The sequence below is a fragment of the Furipterus horrens genome, unplaced genomic scaffold (genome assembly GCF_987537825.1).
Source record: "Furipterus horrens unplaced genomic scaffold, mFurHor1.1.pri manual_scaffold_11, whole genome shotgun sequence".
Taxonomy (NCBI): domain Eukaryota; kingdom Metazoa; phylum Chordata; class Mammalia; order Chiroptera; family Furipteridae; genus Furipterus; species Furipterus horrens.
In genome coordinates this window covers 14,040,207-14,056,129 of record NW_028327181.1, presented here as the reverse complement: position 1 = coordinate 14,056,129, position 15,923 = coordinate 14,040,207, and the positions used below count along the sequence as shown (strand labels likewise).

Sequence of the window (15,923 nt, the reverse complement as noted above, 5' to 3'; positions counted from 1 at the left end):
TCATACTCGCTGTGCCCCCCCCCACCCCTTGAGTCCAGCCTGCCCTATTCACCTCCTGGCAAAGGGTGGGCCTGGCTGACCCTGACCCCGACCCCTTGACCCCAACTGAGCGCTTCTGGCCTGGGTGCGGCTGCTCACTCTCCTGTGTCCCTGCTGATTCTCGCTCCTCTCCCCTCCGGGTCGGGGCCACAGGCCTGGAGGGGCGCTTCCTAAAGCAGCGATCAGCTCGTGTTGCATAACCACCTGTGCTTGAATCTAAACCGTCTTCTTTCTCTCTCTCTTTCTTTCTTTTCCTTATAATCTGCTGGCCGAAGGCTGTTAAAAATATGGTTGGAATGGTGAGTACTACTTTAAGTAGCAACTGTTGTCAGGTGAGCCCCTCAACCCACCCACCCCGAGGTCCCCTTGGCACGCCCTGAGCGCAGTGCACAGATGCTGTTTCTCGGAGTCGCATGCACGTGCCAATGCGCGCTCGGGCCGGGTGACCAGTGCCGCCGGCTCAGGCCGTCCGTCCCCCTCCTCTGCTCTGGCTCCCCCTTTCCTGCTCCACCCTCGTGTGTTCTTGATTTGACCTTTCCGCTCTGTCAGCACAGCAGGGGCAGCAGCAGCTCGGAGTGAGCCCACCAGGGCTCCCGGGCAGTGTGCACAGAGCCGGGAAACCCGCAACGGCGCGGGTGCCTCAGCAGGCTCTGTGGGCTCGCTGCGCGCTGAGTAAGGCTTTAGAACATAACCCGGGGTTCCGCTTCACCATCTACCTCAACATCATAAAGATGATTTTAATTAAACAAAAAAGGGAAGGAGATGACCAGGCCTCTAACCCACCCCTCTTCCAGGCCCCAAGCCCCTCTTCTTGTGCTCAGTGGCTCCACAACGAGTGTGTTTGAGGGGAGATGTGAGGCTGGAAGCAGACGCCCCGACCGTGGGCTGGCCCACGGCCGTTAACACCCCCGGCCCCGTGGGCTTCCCACGGAGAGGACTAGGCATGAAGGCCCTGTGCGGAGAGTCTCAGATGCTACACACGTGAGGTCATCAGTGATGACAACAGAGGTGACACAAGGAAGGATCACTTAGAGACAAATCCGAGGCGGGCCGGAGGGGAAGGGCGTGTTGGGAAGGAGCGCTCACGCTGCGCCCTCTCTCAGCTCCACCAGGTGCTGGCCCAGCTGCAGGCCTGCGAGAAGGAGCAGGACTTCGCGTCGGCCCCCATTCAAGTCTCCATCAGCGTCCAGCTGTGGCGGCTCCCAGGCTGTCACGAGTTCCTGGCGGCTCTAGGTAGGACAGACGTAATTGGTTTCTTTAGTTCCACTTTTTTAAATCTATTTTTCTCCTCCTAATTTCTATGGGGTAATGTTGGTATATTCTTAAGGGTTTTCTATCGTCTTAGATATTTTATTACTCAAAAACAATCCCCTCCAAGGTTCCAGTGCTTTAGTACAATTCCCACATGGCTCCCCAGCTTTGTCCCATTTCCCCTGTATTATGATTTCATGTCTCCCACTTGTAGTCATCATTTGAATATGAAATCTGCTAGATTCAGTATTGCTGGGAGTCAGGCTATGATGAAAAGCTGAAGAAAACAGTCATAAAACAACAGTTTTCATGTTTCCCATCACTGAGTACTGGAAAACGGCAGAAAGGGAATCCTGTTGAAGCCACTTTGGACTTGACTAGGGCCCCAGAACTGCACGTGCAGGGTCCCTGCTCAGCCAAGGCAGCTCCTGACGCAGCTCCACCACGTGCCTGTGTGACTTGCAGAGGAGTCCTTTACACCACGGCTTTCCGGGAACACCTGATCTGTGCCAGGCGGTGTTCTAGGCACTGGGCACGCAGCCGTGAGCCAAGGACGGAGGCCCTGCCCTCTCAGAGCTCGCATGCTAGTGGGGAAGGAGCGCAGACAGTACACACCTGGCTCGAGGGAGGCACCGGGGCAGACCCCGTGGGCCGTGAGGCCGTGGGAGGCCTGGGGTTTGTAACCTGAGGGAGGGGCGTCTTCGGAGGATGACACAGCCCAAATTCACTGTCACAGAGCCTCACCATCAGACAGGCAGGGCAGCAAGTCCTTTAAAGGAAATTTTCTTCTGCTTGTGAGGACCAGACCAGGTATTCAGTATTGGGCCATCTTTTCTAACCCATTTTGTAGTGAATGTCCCCAGCCCACCTCAACTTAGGGCTGGCTCCATTTGCTTTTGAAGGTAAAAAGGGAAACCCACAAAGCCCTCCCTCATTCCCTGTGAAGACCCTTTGATGTCCTTTATGTCAGTGGTTTCTGTGGCTTTAAAGCAGTGTTCTCCATGTAAACATGGCAAATTCTACCTAAATGCATGCGGTCAGTAGCCAGTGGGGCAGGAGTGAGAAAGGCCAGGTCTGCGCCCAGGCCGGCGCTCTGCTCACCGTGGGCCCGTCTCGGGGCGGCGGCACAGGGGAGGTAAGAAGTGGGAGCCAAGGCCTTTCTTTATGAAGGAAAAGCTCTTCCTCGGCAGGACCGCAGCCTCCCCTGGGTGTGGGTGGGTGAGACAGAGCCAGCCCCTCACCTAGAACTGGATGTTCCCGTGTCCTCGGCCAGCGTGTCACTACAGGCAGTTTTTGTTGATGTTCCTCTGCTTCTCCGTACTTCCCACATCCCGCTGATACTCGAGAGGTGCGTCAGTGCGCAAACACGAACATTTTCTAATCCTCTGGACTGAGGTGGGGTGCGGAGGGGGAGGAGTTTCTGCAGGCCCGGCATCTGGAGAGGCGGCTCCCTCCCTCAGACGCCCCGCTTCCAGCCCTCAACACTGAGCACCTGCCATCACAGCCTTCGCAGGGCTGTGCGTCATTGAGAGGACTCAGTTCTGATGGAGCAACCAATTCAAACCATTTTGGTAGAAGTAGAGGGTTCTAGCTAAAATACTACATTTATATTAATTTGTTTTTAAATAATGAGTTCTCTGAGCCCTTCCTATTGCTTTCAGGGGCTGTGTTTATTTATGAGTCAGAGGAAAATGTCCCATAGCAACCAGAATGCTGAGTGGCTCCTTGAGGAAACCTGATTCCCAAAGGAATGATAGTCACAGCAACATCAGAATCCTTGCGTAAGAAAAAAAATACACAAATTTCTCCTTTAGTAACACTCTGCGTCATGAGTGCACAGCGTGCTGACGATGGCCGCACCGCAGGTGACAGACTGCTGTCACTAGAATATTGAGGGAAAGGGCCGGGTAGCCCAGGGGCCTGCCCGCGAGTCTTCAGCACCAAGCATCTGCCCCATTTCGGGGGGAACTCAGTGACCTGCTAAGGAGGCGGAGAGATGATTTTCAGTGCCGAGGGCGCTTTCGGCCCGAAATTCTTGCTTGGCAGTGCCTTTCTGTGGACACAGCCCCCCTGGGTCACAGCATGTTTGGCTTCTTCCTCCTGAGGATTTCCTGGAGAGATGGACTTACTAAGACGCTGCGGAGGCATCCAGTCCAAGTGGCAGAAGAGCTCGTGGGCCAGCCTCTTGCTCCGGAGGGCACGCCCTTTGTCGGACCTGCTGTGTCAGTAACCCCTTCGATCAGGGGAGCCGCCTCTCCTGGGCGTCAGCAGCGTGGAGGCCCTGCAGGGCAGTTCAGCCGAGAGCTGCTTCTCCACCATGGCAGAGAGCTCATTCCAAAGCCCTCAGGGGCGGCCACTGACCACGCTGGAGACATCATCCTTGCCCTTGAGAAGTTCCTGACTTCCCATGCACAGCCTTTAAATATTGGATTCAATGCCAAAGGGAGTGGCCAGTTTCTGTCCTGGACAGACTCCTTTAAGTGGACTGTTCTGCAAAAGAATGGAGAAGACAGATGTTAACAAGCCTTACTAATCCCGACCCCCAGCTCTCAAGAACGTATTTCAGGTAGCAGGTGGCCAGTGCTCTGTGAAGGGCCAGAGGGCAGCCCCAGCACAGTGCTTGCTGAGGGTCCCTGTGACCCTGTGTGAGGAACCCTACAGCCCTCCCCCTTTTCAGGATGCGAAATCTTCCCAAAGGAAGCAGATATTTATACTCTTTGTTCTTCCAGGTTTTGATCTCTGTGAAGTTGGTCAGGAGGAAGTAATCCTGAAAACTGGGAAACAAGCCAATCGAAGAACCATGCACTTTGCACTCCAGTCCCTGCTCGCCCTTTTTGGTAAGAGCTCTGCCCAGTGCCCCTGCAGGCAGGTGCCAACACACCTACCAACATTTCTGGAAGAGGAAAGAAACATTTTGGGGGTGTGCATGTGTTAGAGACTGTTCAAGAACAGTAAACAGAAACTCCCTGCCTGCATCGAACTAGTAATTAAAATACACGTAGTCCATTAGGTGAGGGTTGCCAAGTGCTATGAAGAAAACAAGCAGTGTGCAGGACTAGAAAGGACAGGGGCAGCCACAGACAGGACAGGGAGGAGCCACCTGGGGCCACACCTGCCTGAGCGACCTTCTCAAAGGGCCCAGCTGGCTGGAGCGGGAAAACAAAATCCAGGCTTGGATGGTAGCCATGGTTTGAAGACGGAACCAACCAGATCTGCTGAGGAATATATGTCAGAAAGAGAGGATCAAGGTGATACCCTGTTTTTTGGAACAACTGCCAGAGGAGCTCCCTTTTGCTGAGTCTTGAAAGTGGCAGGAGATATGGGTTTGAGGTTCATCTTGGACATACTCAGTTTTGAAGTATCCATTAGACACCCACCCAGGCAACCGGTTATATGACTTTGGAGGTCAGGGAGAGGCCATGGTAGACACACACATGTGCAAACAGGTCCAAGGGGAAGAGGACTGAGTCCTGAGAGCAGTCCAGGGTTCAAAGGTCACAAAGATGAGGCAGGGCTTCAGTGAAGGCAGGACGCGATCCACCATGCAGAGCTCAGCGGTGAGCACAGATGTGGTAGCAGGGACGTCACTGGTGACCTTTACAAGAACTGGGGAGGACAAAAGCCTGACAGAGTTGGGCAAGAGGAAGTGAGAGGAGAGGCGGTAGAGCTCGTGAGTGTAAGCAGCTCCAGAGGAGGCTGCTGGAATGTTCAGTGGATGGGCTTGGGTCTAGGACAGGGGACATCCAGATTGCCCACAGGCTCTGGTCAGAGCAGGAGGCAGACGTGGGGTCCCAGGAGACAGGAGCAGTGGAGATGGTGTGGGGGTCTTTCGCGGGGCTGTGGGTCTCCTAGGGTGTTTTCCTCCCTATGTAAGATTTCTGTGTTTCTCAGGAATGTAAAATGAGTTCAAGTTGTACATAAGCAGCACTTGTATACTTCATTGCTAGCTTCAATGCATACATAGATGCTTGTGATTTTGGGGAGAAAAATCAAAACCACATAGAATTCTAACTGCCCTCTGGGCACATGCGTTCTGTCTTAGATTCTACTGAACTGCCCAAGCGCCTCAGCCTTGACAGCTCGTCCTCCCTGGAGTCCCTGGCCTCGGCCCAGTCAGTCTCCAATGCCTTGCCCTTGGGCTATCAGCACCCTCCCTTCTCCCCCACCGGTGCGGACAGCATCGCCTCCGATGCCATCTCTGTGTACAGTCTGAGCTCCATTGCCTCCTCCATGAGCTTTGTCTCTAAGCCTGAGGGCGGGTCAGAAGGTGGGGGCCCCCGAGGACGGCAGGACTACGACAGGTCCAAGAATGCTTACCCACAGCGATCCACCCTGCCTCGCAGCCAGCTCTCCCCCAAGACTCGCCCTGCAGGCAGCAAAGATGAAGAAGAATATGAAGGGTTTTCCATCATTAGCACTGAGCCTTTGGCAGCCTACCAAGAAAACAGAAAGACCCACTTCTCACCAGACCACAAACAGTCCCTAGGAGGGAGAGCTGGGGGTGTGAAAGTTTCAATGAGCTCCAAGGGGAGTGTTAGCACTCCAAATTCTCCAGTTAAAATGACTCTGATTCCCAGCCCAAACTCACCCTTTCAGAAGGTTGGAAAACTAGCAAGTTCAGATACAGGAGAATCAGACCAGTCTAGCACAGAAACAGATAGTACCGTGAAATCCCAAGAAGAAAACAACCCAAAACTTGATCCACAAGAGCTGGCCCAGAAGATTCTGGAGGAGACACAAAGTCACCTTATTGCAGTGGAGCGTCTTCAGAGGGGCGGCAGCCAGACCAGCAAGAGCGCTAACCCGGAAGACGGCCTTCCTGTGCCACACAGCGCTGCCGTCTTCAGAGCGTCAGAAACCAGCGCGTTCAGCAGGCCCACCCTGTCCCATCAGAAGAGTCAGCCCTCACCAGTCACTGTTAAGCCAAAGCCCCCAGCCAGAAGCTCGTCCCTGCCCAAGGTGAGCTCAGGATACAGCAGCCCCACCCCCTCAGAGGCGTCCATCAAAGACGGCGCGAGCCAGCACAGTGGCCGGCCATCGCCAGGCTCCGACTCTCAGACTTCCCTGACCGACCAGCCTCTCTTTAAGTTGAAGTATCCCAGCTCTCCTTACAGTGCCCACATTTCCAAATCGCCGAGGAACACGTCCCCAAGCTCAGGCCACCAATCACCCGCTGGGAGCGCACCATCCCCAGCTCTCTCCTATTCCTCTGCGGGTTCGGCTCGCTCAAGTCCAGCTGATGCGCCCGACATAGACAAACTGAAAATGGCAGCCATTGATGAAAAGGTGCAGGCTGTCCACAACCTGAAGATGTTCTGGCAGAGCACACCCCAGCATTCCACAGGACCAATGAAAATATTCCGGGGGACCCCTGGAACGATGACGTCCAAAAGAGATGTCCTCAGTCTATTAAATTTGTCACCTCGGCACAACAAGAAGGAGGAAGGAGTAGACAAGCTCGAACTTAAGGAGCTGTCTTTGCACCCCCACGGAGAAACACCACAGAAAGGCCCCCCCAACGGACACTGGCGCAGCGAGACCACCACGCTGAGCACACGGCCCCCGCCCGCCGGCCCGCCTGCGGCAGCTCCCACACGCCCTCTGAGACTTCCTTCTGGAAATGGCTACAAGTTTCTGTCCCCAGGAAGATTTTTTCCTTCCTCTAAATGCTAGAGCATCTTTTATTCCCAGTGACACACTGCAGCAGCCTAAAGCGATCTCGTCACTCACTCGGCCCACTCCTGTCTGAGCGCCGTCCGCCCGTGAAGCCAGCAGCCATCCCACGGAGGCCGCGCGCTGCAGGCGAGGGGCACCACGTCCAGACACTGCAGGCACCTCCACACACACACACACACACGCACACATGCACGCATGCACGTGCGCGGCTGGTGGCTTCTCTGGGACTCTGGGCCAGAGTCACCAAAAGTCAGGACTTCTGTAGGGTTGGTACAGGAGGCTTGTGGAATTTTCTACACACTTCACCAAATGTTTACCTTTAAACTCTCCGCTTCTCATCTTTGATGTGATTCTTCAACAGGATTTTTGTATAGAAATGATCATGGTTCTGGGTTGGGAAGAGGAAAGGAGCACATATTTTGCTAAGAGGTATATATGCAGTACCTTTTATACACAGAAATACAAATAGAGCTTTTTTAAGGCTTTCAGGTGCTGGTTTGGGGTGGGATATATAAAATATCTCTAACTTAAATTCTACATGGAAATGTTATATTAGCCAAAAACAGAATAATGGTTTAAAAATGCCAATGATTTGTAACTGTAGCAATTTTGGGTTCACGATAGTGTAACATCACAGTAACAATGCAATAATTCACATCACAACAGCGCTTCCAGCCTGAACTCTGCTTCATTGAGTCTTCAAATGTTGAAGCCCACTATCAAGCAAACTTGAATTTTCTTAAAAAATTTATGTAACTTTTATCCAGGCATTTTAGAACTATGCAATTGTGATTTAAAATGCAACTTTGTGCTTTTAAAACATTACTGACCTTTTTTGTACATGGATAAACAACTTGGTTTTATTATCAATAGTACTTTGCATTTATAGCTATTATTTTTAAAAGCTCAAATGAAAGTTTTTTAAAATGTCAAAATCTGAATAGACACCAGTAAGTAATTATCAAGCTTTGGGGTGCAAAGACTGAAATTATTCAGTTTCCTTATAAGCAAAAAAAAAAAAAAAAAAAAGAAAAAAAAATTCCTCTGGCTAACTAGATTTAACCAGAATCTAGCCTTCCACCTCCTATTCACTTTATTAGCTGCTTGATTTTATTCTTTTCTCATCTCCAGGCCTCTAAAACCACTTCTGTCTAAAATCTGCTGCCAGGTTCCTACAATCCCAGCACCCCATGTCTGTGAGCTACACAGGGACCCGCATCTTAGCTGTGACCAGGGTCCCTTGCTTCTGCGTCTGAAGGACAAGGCCCCCTCCCCTCCCCTCCCCCAGAGGCTTTAACGTCCACAGCCTGAGCTGCAGGGCCTTTGCTGGGATTTGCATCCACACACAGAAGCATATCCCTGAAAGTGCTGTCACAGAAAGCAAAGTGGACTTCTTTTACAGCTGTGGCCCTGTGCTGAAAGTGTTGAGCTGGAGGAGACAAAAGAACAGTCTAGGGAGGCATAATCTTTAACATATTCAAATAAATGAAATGCTATCATTAGTACTCAATTTATTGGAGAATTTAAAGAAGCCCATCTTAGGTAATTCTAAAATCAAAAGCCTACCACCCTCACTGTGAGGGTATCCGTGTATCACACAAAGGTGGGCCTGGCCTGGGACACCAGCAACCCGTGGAGCGGACATGAGGGGCCTGGCAGAAGGCACATGAACATTAAGAGCCCCAGGTCGAGTTTTTAACCTTGGGTTAGGATCTCACTTTATAAACACACACTGACCACGTGCCCCGTTCCTCAGTGTACTCTGAACATTTATTCTGCTTGTTCTTCTCTGCCGCTCTGTCGGAGAGATTCTTGCATTTAACCCAACAGCCATGTTGACAAAAGCAAACAAGAAGGATGTCCCATTCTAACCCTGATCCAACACGGAAGAGAAATACTTTATAAAGAAACCAGCAATTATGAGGATGTCTTTATGTTAGTAGGGGAAAAAAAAACAAATGGTAATGAAAGTACTAGGGTAGCAAATGAAAGCCAAGTTTATAGCACTGTGCTTTAGATAGCAAAATCAGGTCCTCAATAATGAAAACTAAACCTCAAAGTAAATTTCTGAATCCTTATGTAGATAGTTGGGCTGTTCCTTTCTCAGCAAACCTCAGCCTCTTTCCCAAGTGCCAAGGAGCCCTGGAGGAAAGGCCGGGGGCCTGTGCTCCATCCATGAGGGTGCAGGTGCTCCCCGTTTGCCCACCTCTAGCACGCCTTCCCCCCAGACCGCTTCCCATGGTTATCAAGCCAGCTAGGAGGACTTGTGGACCCTAACCTGGTTTTAGCCCTACTCTACTGTGGTTTTACATTTCATGTTGAAAAGCCAAAAGGTACACGTGTTTTCCTTTTGTTGTTCTAGCTATAAGCTTCAGAGAAGGAAAGCTAAGATGATGAAATAGGACCAAACTAAAAATCCCTGTAGAATCATCACTTCTTTATGTTAACTGTCAGTCTTGGTGTTTTCTGTATGAGTGAAATGGATGTAAAATCAGTGAATTTTTCAGGCTACACTGAAAAAAGAATGCAGTTAAAAATTATGTGAAAGAGTATAATTCACAGATTTCTTTGTATAGATCAGAAGTTGGCAAACTACAACCCACAGGCTAAATCTGGTCAGAGGCCTGGATTTTTACAGCCATGAGCTAGGAATGGATTTTACGTTTTTAAATAGTTATCTAAATACCTATGTAATATTCCTGACTTTGACTCTTGGCCCACAAAACCTAAAATATCTAAATACCTGGCCTTTTAAAACAGTTTGCTGACTCCTGGTTAGATCAATAAAATCTCCCTTTCCTAGAAACCTTAGTATGACCGCAAAGCAAGGTAGTAGTAGACTCTACCTTACTTCTCACCAGTGACCTACTCAACTCTTTTGTCAATCTTAACTAAGTCAAAATACCAAGACACAATCAACTTCTAAAATTTACATTTTGATCCACATTAGTGTGTAGTAAAATGAAAAAATTCTTACCTCCATCCCCTTTGAAAAAAATCATGGTCCACACTGATACTTGCTGGGGTCTCAGCAGGAGACCAGGTGCTGCACACACTGTCCCTATCCTCATCTTGTCTGTCCCAGTGACTCTCAGTAGGTGATCATTGTAGCAAGTCTCCAGTATGGTGCCTGCCTGTCCCACCACCTCCTAACACAAGGAGAACTGTCACTTTGTTAAGTTTCAGTTCAGGTTGGAAGAAATACCACGCAATAATCTGGTTTGCTTTTAGTAAGTAGGCAGAACGTGAAAATTGTATAGTATTTGATCACATATTTTGTTGTTTTATCTAAAATGATTGTACATGTGGTTTGTGAACTGGGCCCCTGTTTGTGCCAGATCCTTCCAGATGTTCCATGTGAGGACACGTGCGGTCACTCTCCCTCAGACCCCTTCCCCACTTGGCACTCACCCCCCCTTATATGCAGTGTTTAGCCATCTTTGGCCTACGTGGACATTTTTGTAAATTACTGTTTCCAGATGGCACTAAACTTTTTATATTATGAAATTTATCATGTAAAAAGAACTTCATATTTTTATTGAGATTGCTAAGGCACTTGGCCTTCCTTTGTGATTTCAGTGTCTATTAAAGCATGAGTTTCCTCTGTTTTAAGTGCTGAATCTGAATTGTGTTCTGTGCACATCCCCAACTTTCTAGCTTTCTCTGCAGTACACAGTGGCCCTGTGTCATTAATGAGCATGCATCTCTGTGTGGAGTATCAGCCTTGTGAATACACTGGACCCTCACACTGGCCAGGAGAGCCCGGGAGAGCGCACAGCAGAACGGACCAGAAAGCCGCCTTCTCCAGCCCCAGGGCACGAGGTGCCTGTCAGTGGGTGGCTATGTAGATGCCAAATGCTTCTGATCTTCAGTGAAGTGGCTGGAGGAACAGAAAATTCTACTGTTGTATAAGTGTTTAGACAAAGCAAAACAGGAGTTCACTATCACCAGGTCCCTGTATCAAAAGAAACGTCCAAGGAAAGTATTTCAGAAAGAAGAAAAACCGTCCTACATCTAAAAGTCTGAGAAGCATGAAGGAATAGTGAACAAAACTAGGTAAATGTGAATAAATAAAAACAAATATTGATTGTATAAAAAGGAATGTCTCATTTGGGTAGTGATATAAAATTGAAATACTAAACAATAATATGTAAAATAAGGAAGTTAAAGTGTTCCAGGTTGTTTGGGAAGAGAAGAGAGCATAGATTCCTCTTAGAGTAAATTAAATAAATATACATAATCACCCATAAAAATAAAAGAGGGTTATAGTTCCAAACTAGGTGGGGGACACGAGAAACAAGTAAATTTTTAAAAATTTAATTGATCTAAAGGAACAGAAAAAGGAGGGAACAACAACAAAAATTTTAAAAGCAAGACATATAAGATTAAAGAATAAAAATTACCAGTAACTGTTAAAAATGGCAGCAAACTAAACAACTAAAATGGAGATTGACAGATGATGGCAATATGCCACATGCTCTTTAAGAAACTATGCTGTTTGGGAAAAGTAAACAAAAACTACCAATGCATTAGGCCCCAAATGGTTGGCAATAAAAGGATTACCAAAACAGATATTAATAAAAACAAAGACGACTCATAGTCTAATATTTAAAAAAATACTTAGCAAAAAGGCAAAACTCTAAAACTCTATACAGCTAACCACACAGCTTCCAATCTCATTAAAATAAAAACTGGCAGAACTACAGGTTTGCAAAACTACCATAATTGGAGAATTTACCTTCTACTCTCAATAATTGATAAAGCAGATAAAAATTTAGTAGTACTCCATTGTGTAAATGTTCTACAGCTTTTTTATCCACTCATCTAGGTTTAAACAGATTCAGCAAACAGGCTTATGAAATGGAGAGAACCTGGTCTCCGATCATGAATCGCCTTCTTCACAAGCACACGTGGGAATACTTACTGAAAACACACCTCGCATACCGGCCACACAGCGAGTCTCAGCAGGACTGAGGAATCAGTATCATTGCCACCAATTCTGCTTTGCTTGCCACTATCAGGACATACTTACATAGTATATAATAGTTTAAGAATAAAATTAATTGAAAAATCCCATAAAAAAGCTGATGAGATGCAGTTAAAATGTCATTTTAAAGAAAAATGTATATCCTTAAATGTTTATATGCAAGGGTAATAATATTCGGAATGCATAACTGAATGAGCCCCAGCCAAGGGCCGCCCGTCCTCGGTGGCCAGTGCTGATACTAGTGCACTGGTGTCTGTTAGGAAAGAGTAATAACCACTGAGCAGGTGACCGATCCAAGAAGTCAGTAAAACAGCAAACCCAGCGAGAAAAGAAGGAAAAAATTTGCAACCTTTTCATTTCATGGAACACATAATTACTAAAAATCTGTGCCACACTAAAAAATATATTTTTTGCCAATCTGACAAAAAAAAATAGGTGTAATTTTGATGCATCATACACTGGATGGCTATTGTGTTGACTGTTGTCATTTTTTTTGACAAGCCAAGGGAAAAGAGGTCAGTGACCCTGACTACAATCAGGTATTGTATGTTTTTAAAATTCTTGTGGCATACCAGTGGAAAATTGCAGAGATATATACATGTATATATACATACATACATATATTTTTGCTTAATCCCTTCACCCTTTATTTCACCTGGACCCCCAACCACCCTCCCCTGACATCTGTCAGTCTGTTCCATGTATCTATGCTTCTGTTTCTGCTTTGTTTGTTATTTTGTTCATGAGATTCCGCATATAAGTGAAGTCATATGGTATTTGTCTTTCTCTGACTGCCTTATTTCACTTGGCGTAATATTCTCCAGGTCCATCCATGCTGTTGAAAAAGGTAAAGATGTCCTTTATAATGGCTGAGTAGTATTCCATTGTGTAAATGTCTACAGCTGTTTTATCCACTCATCTACTGATGGGCACTATGACTCCCAAGCTTGTTATAAGGGCTTTCTGATGCAGTGCAATCTTCTAGATCACCTGAGCAAGGTGCTCCAGAAATGTGTCTCGTGTGAGTTATTTGTCCCCTGCTGCTGGAGTTGAGTGTTGACAGCTGTTAGCCCATTTGTGGGTGGAGTTAACCCTCAGGCTGACTGACTATAAGAACAGACATCATTCCCCATGTATGAGTTGCTGTTCAGGGGCTGCCCCCTGCGGTGCAGTTGTTCTCAGCAGATTCTTGTGCCTGCCAGAGTCCCCACCCCACCCCTCAACTCTGGCTGTGCCATTTGTGTGGCTAGTTGGGTCACGCTGTAGTGAGGTTCTGAAGCCCACCACCGGTTGTGCTGGCTGTGGGCCCACTTGACAGGGCTCTGGTGCAGCTTAGCGTCAGACGTCCTGTGTAACCAGCCTTGGGCTCCCTGTCTGGAGCTCCCATACTGTTCACAGATTGTGGCCGCGTTCACTGGGCCTGGGTGTGTGTAAGAGGGGCCAGGCTGTGTGCAAGGGCCGGCTTCCTGCAGCTCTAAGCTGGGAGCAGATCAATAAAAGGCACCAGGCTCTCTGAGGTTGGCCTCCACCTGTCAGATACTGTCATCCCGAGAGTACCTGGACTTCCTTTTGAAGACAGACTGCAAAGTGGGCCCAAGCTGGCCATGCCCCCCTTCCCCTTCTGCATGGCAAAAGCTCAGCAGGGTGCGGTCGCCTGCTTGGGGCAAGTGTGGTCAGGAACTCAGTGGGGAGAAGGTGGCCCCTTCTCCAGAGCCATACCACAGCCTCTGCTGGCATCTCCAGCTCCGGTTCCCGAGGAGGGGCACAGCACCATTTCAGGTTGGCTGCAGCCAGCTGTCCCCACTGCAGGAGCAAGCACAGCGCTCAGCAGGGTGGGGCCACTGGGACTTGGGAAAACAGATCAAGACAGTTTTCCCTTAGGATGGTGCTGGCCGAGTCTTTGGGAGGGGAGCAGGCTCTCCGCCTCCCCTTAGCTGCATGGCCACACCTGCTCAGACTGGAGTCTCAGAGGGTCCCAGCTCTGACCTGCATTCACTGCTCCCTGCCCTTCTGAGCTCAGCAGGGTGGGGCCACCAGGACTTGGGAAGACAGAACTAAGTCTCCTGTTTTGGTGGCGGTGGGGGGTGTGCTGGCTAAGCCTGCAGTGGAAGGGAAGACTGGCTCTTTTCCAGAGCCTCGCAGTGCAATGTCTGCCTGACTGTCTTCCTATAGTTCCTCCGGAGAACGCGTGCACCAGAGGTCCCTGCTGCGGGCAGCCAACAGTTCCTTCTGCGGGACTCAAGCTTGACAGAGTGGTGTCGCCAGAATTTGGAGGATCAAGTTAGTGCGGTCCCCCAGCCAGTGCTGCAAGGACAGGAGTGCCCTGCCCTGGGAAGATGGCGGCCGAGGGCGGTGTGGGGTACTGACTCCGGACCCAGGCCTCAGTGGCTGACCCCCGAGATCTCTCTTCATGCCACCCAGGTCTTCTCTTTGTGTCTTCCAAGTGCCACGTTGCCTTCCTTCTACTGGAGCCCTGGGTGAGGGCCTGAGAGCAAGATCCGGTGTGTTGGTCTTTCAGAGAGCACCCTGGGTCTAGGAGACTCCCTCCTCTTCGGGCAGGGCAGAGTCCCCGCCGATTTTCACTGCCAGGTCCTACGCAGGTTCCACCTCCCAGCCCGCCCAGGTGCTCTGGGTTGGGGGCCCTTGCATGGGGTGGAGGCCCCAGGCTACTCAGGGGGCACTTCTGCAGCCAAGATATCCATCCGGCTTCTTAGCCGCTGCGCCTGAGTGCAAGGGCCAGCCCTTCCCGTGCATCCACGCTTCTTACCAGTCTCTCTGTAGCTTTTTCTATAAATCCTTGGATATACTACTACTCCTGTTCAGCTGTCCTTCAGTTGGTCATTCAGGACGTAAATCTGCTTTAGGAAGGAGGTGAGTAGTCTCTGCCTACCCTGCAGCCATCTTGAAACCCAATACGTTTCTCCGTTTAAAGCCTTTCTTCAGCTTTCCGGTGGCGCATGCACACTTACAGCCTCCAATAACACTAAATAATGGCAAACAGCAGGGAGCCGACAGACTAATGCTGCATCTACTCCAGCAAATGAGGCCTAAACATCTGGGTCCAAACACATTAAAGGACATATTGGCATTACGGAAACATTTTGCCTCTCAAATGAAATTATATCCAATCTCAAAATATTTATTAAATTTGTAGCAATTTTGCTTTTGGGCTGCAGAGAACAATAGTATTCTTAAAGATATAAATATTCTCTATTTATATTAAGCAAAAAAGTTTTATGATTCTAAAACAACTTTAGATCCCAGCAGCAGAACTCAAGAGTTTACCCTTGTAGTTAATTGGGACAGGTAAGTGAACTTGATTTCTAATCTGCCTGGCAGCATTCTGGCAAAGTCTTTTTTTTTTTTTTTTTTTTTTAAATATACAGAGATTTCTGAAGTATAGCCATTTTCTTTTTGAACCAAAAATGCAAAAAGGGGCAGCTCTTATTTATTTCAAAAGTCATTCATTCCACAAGTATTTGCTGAGGGTTTGCTGTGATCAATAGAAAAGAGGCAATAAAAACTTAATAAGCAGAAAGTTAAAACAGGTGTTAAATAAATAAAGCTGGTGCACTTCCCTTAATCAGACACCATTCTCTCCTGTGTCACACACAACCCGCAGGACCTGAGGAGCGAGAATGCTAGTTACTGCGCCTCTGGCCCCTCTGCCGCTCCTGGGAAGGTCCTGGGCCCAGCCCTGAGGGATGATAGCAGGCAAAGGCAGCTGTTCCCGGTGGAAGGACCGACTCTCTTGGCTGCCGCTGCGGAAGCCAGAGCAGGGCCACCAACCCTGAGGGAGGTCAGACAGGAAAAGTCCCTTCTGTCACATTCCTTTTCTCATGAACTCAACCCAGAAATATTGCCTCGATCAGGTGTTTGCAGCGGAAGTGAGAGGCACAAGGTGATGACGTTCCCGGACGGCGGCACGGGCAGGTGCAGGTCAGCAGGGGCAGGGGGGAGCAGAGGAAGC

General features: G+C 48.8%; 2 long non-coding RNA genes across 2 annotated transcripts; both read right to left on the bottom strand.

Moving 5' to 3' along the window:
* Positions 1–762: 762 nt before the first annotated feature.
* On the bottom strand, positions 763–2,566 carry LOC149996975 (uncharacterized). The gene is made up of 2 exons (XR_016507253.1): positions 2,392–2,566; positions 763–1,268 (listed from the first exon to the last, which is right to left on the bottom strand). It is a non-coding gene; the product is annotated as an uncharacterized LOC149996975 (long non-coding RNA).
* A 15-nt stretch (positions 2,567–2,581) lies between these two features.
* On the bottom strand, positions 2,582–8,755 carry LOC149996974 (uncharacterized). Its single transcript, XR_016507252.1, has 3 exons — positions 8,704–8,755; positions 7,284–7,354; positions 2,582–3,780 (listed from the first exon to the last, which is right to left on the bottom strand). It is a non-coding gene; the product is annotated as an uncharacterized LOC149996974 (long non-coding RNA).
* Positions 8,756–15,923: the final 7,168 nt, after the last annotated feature.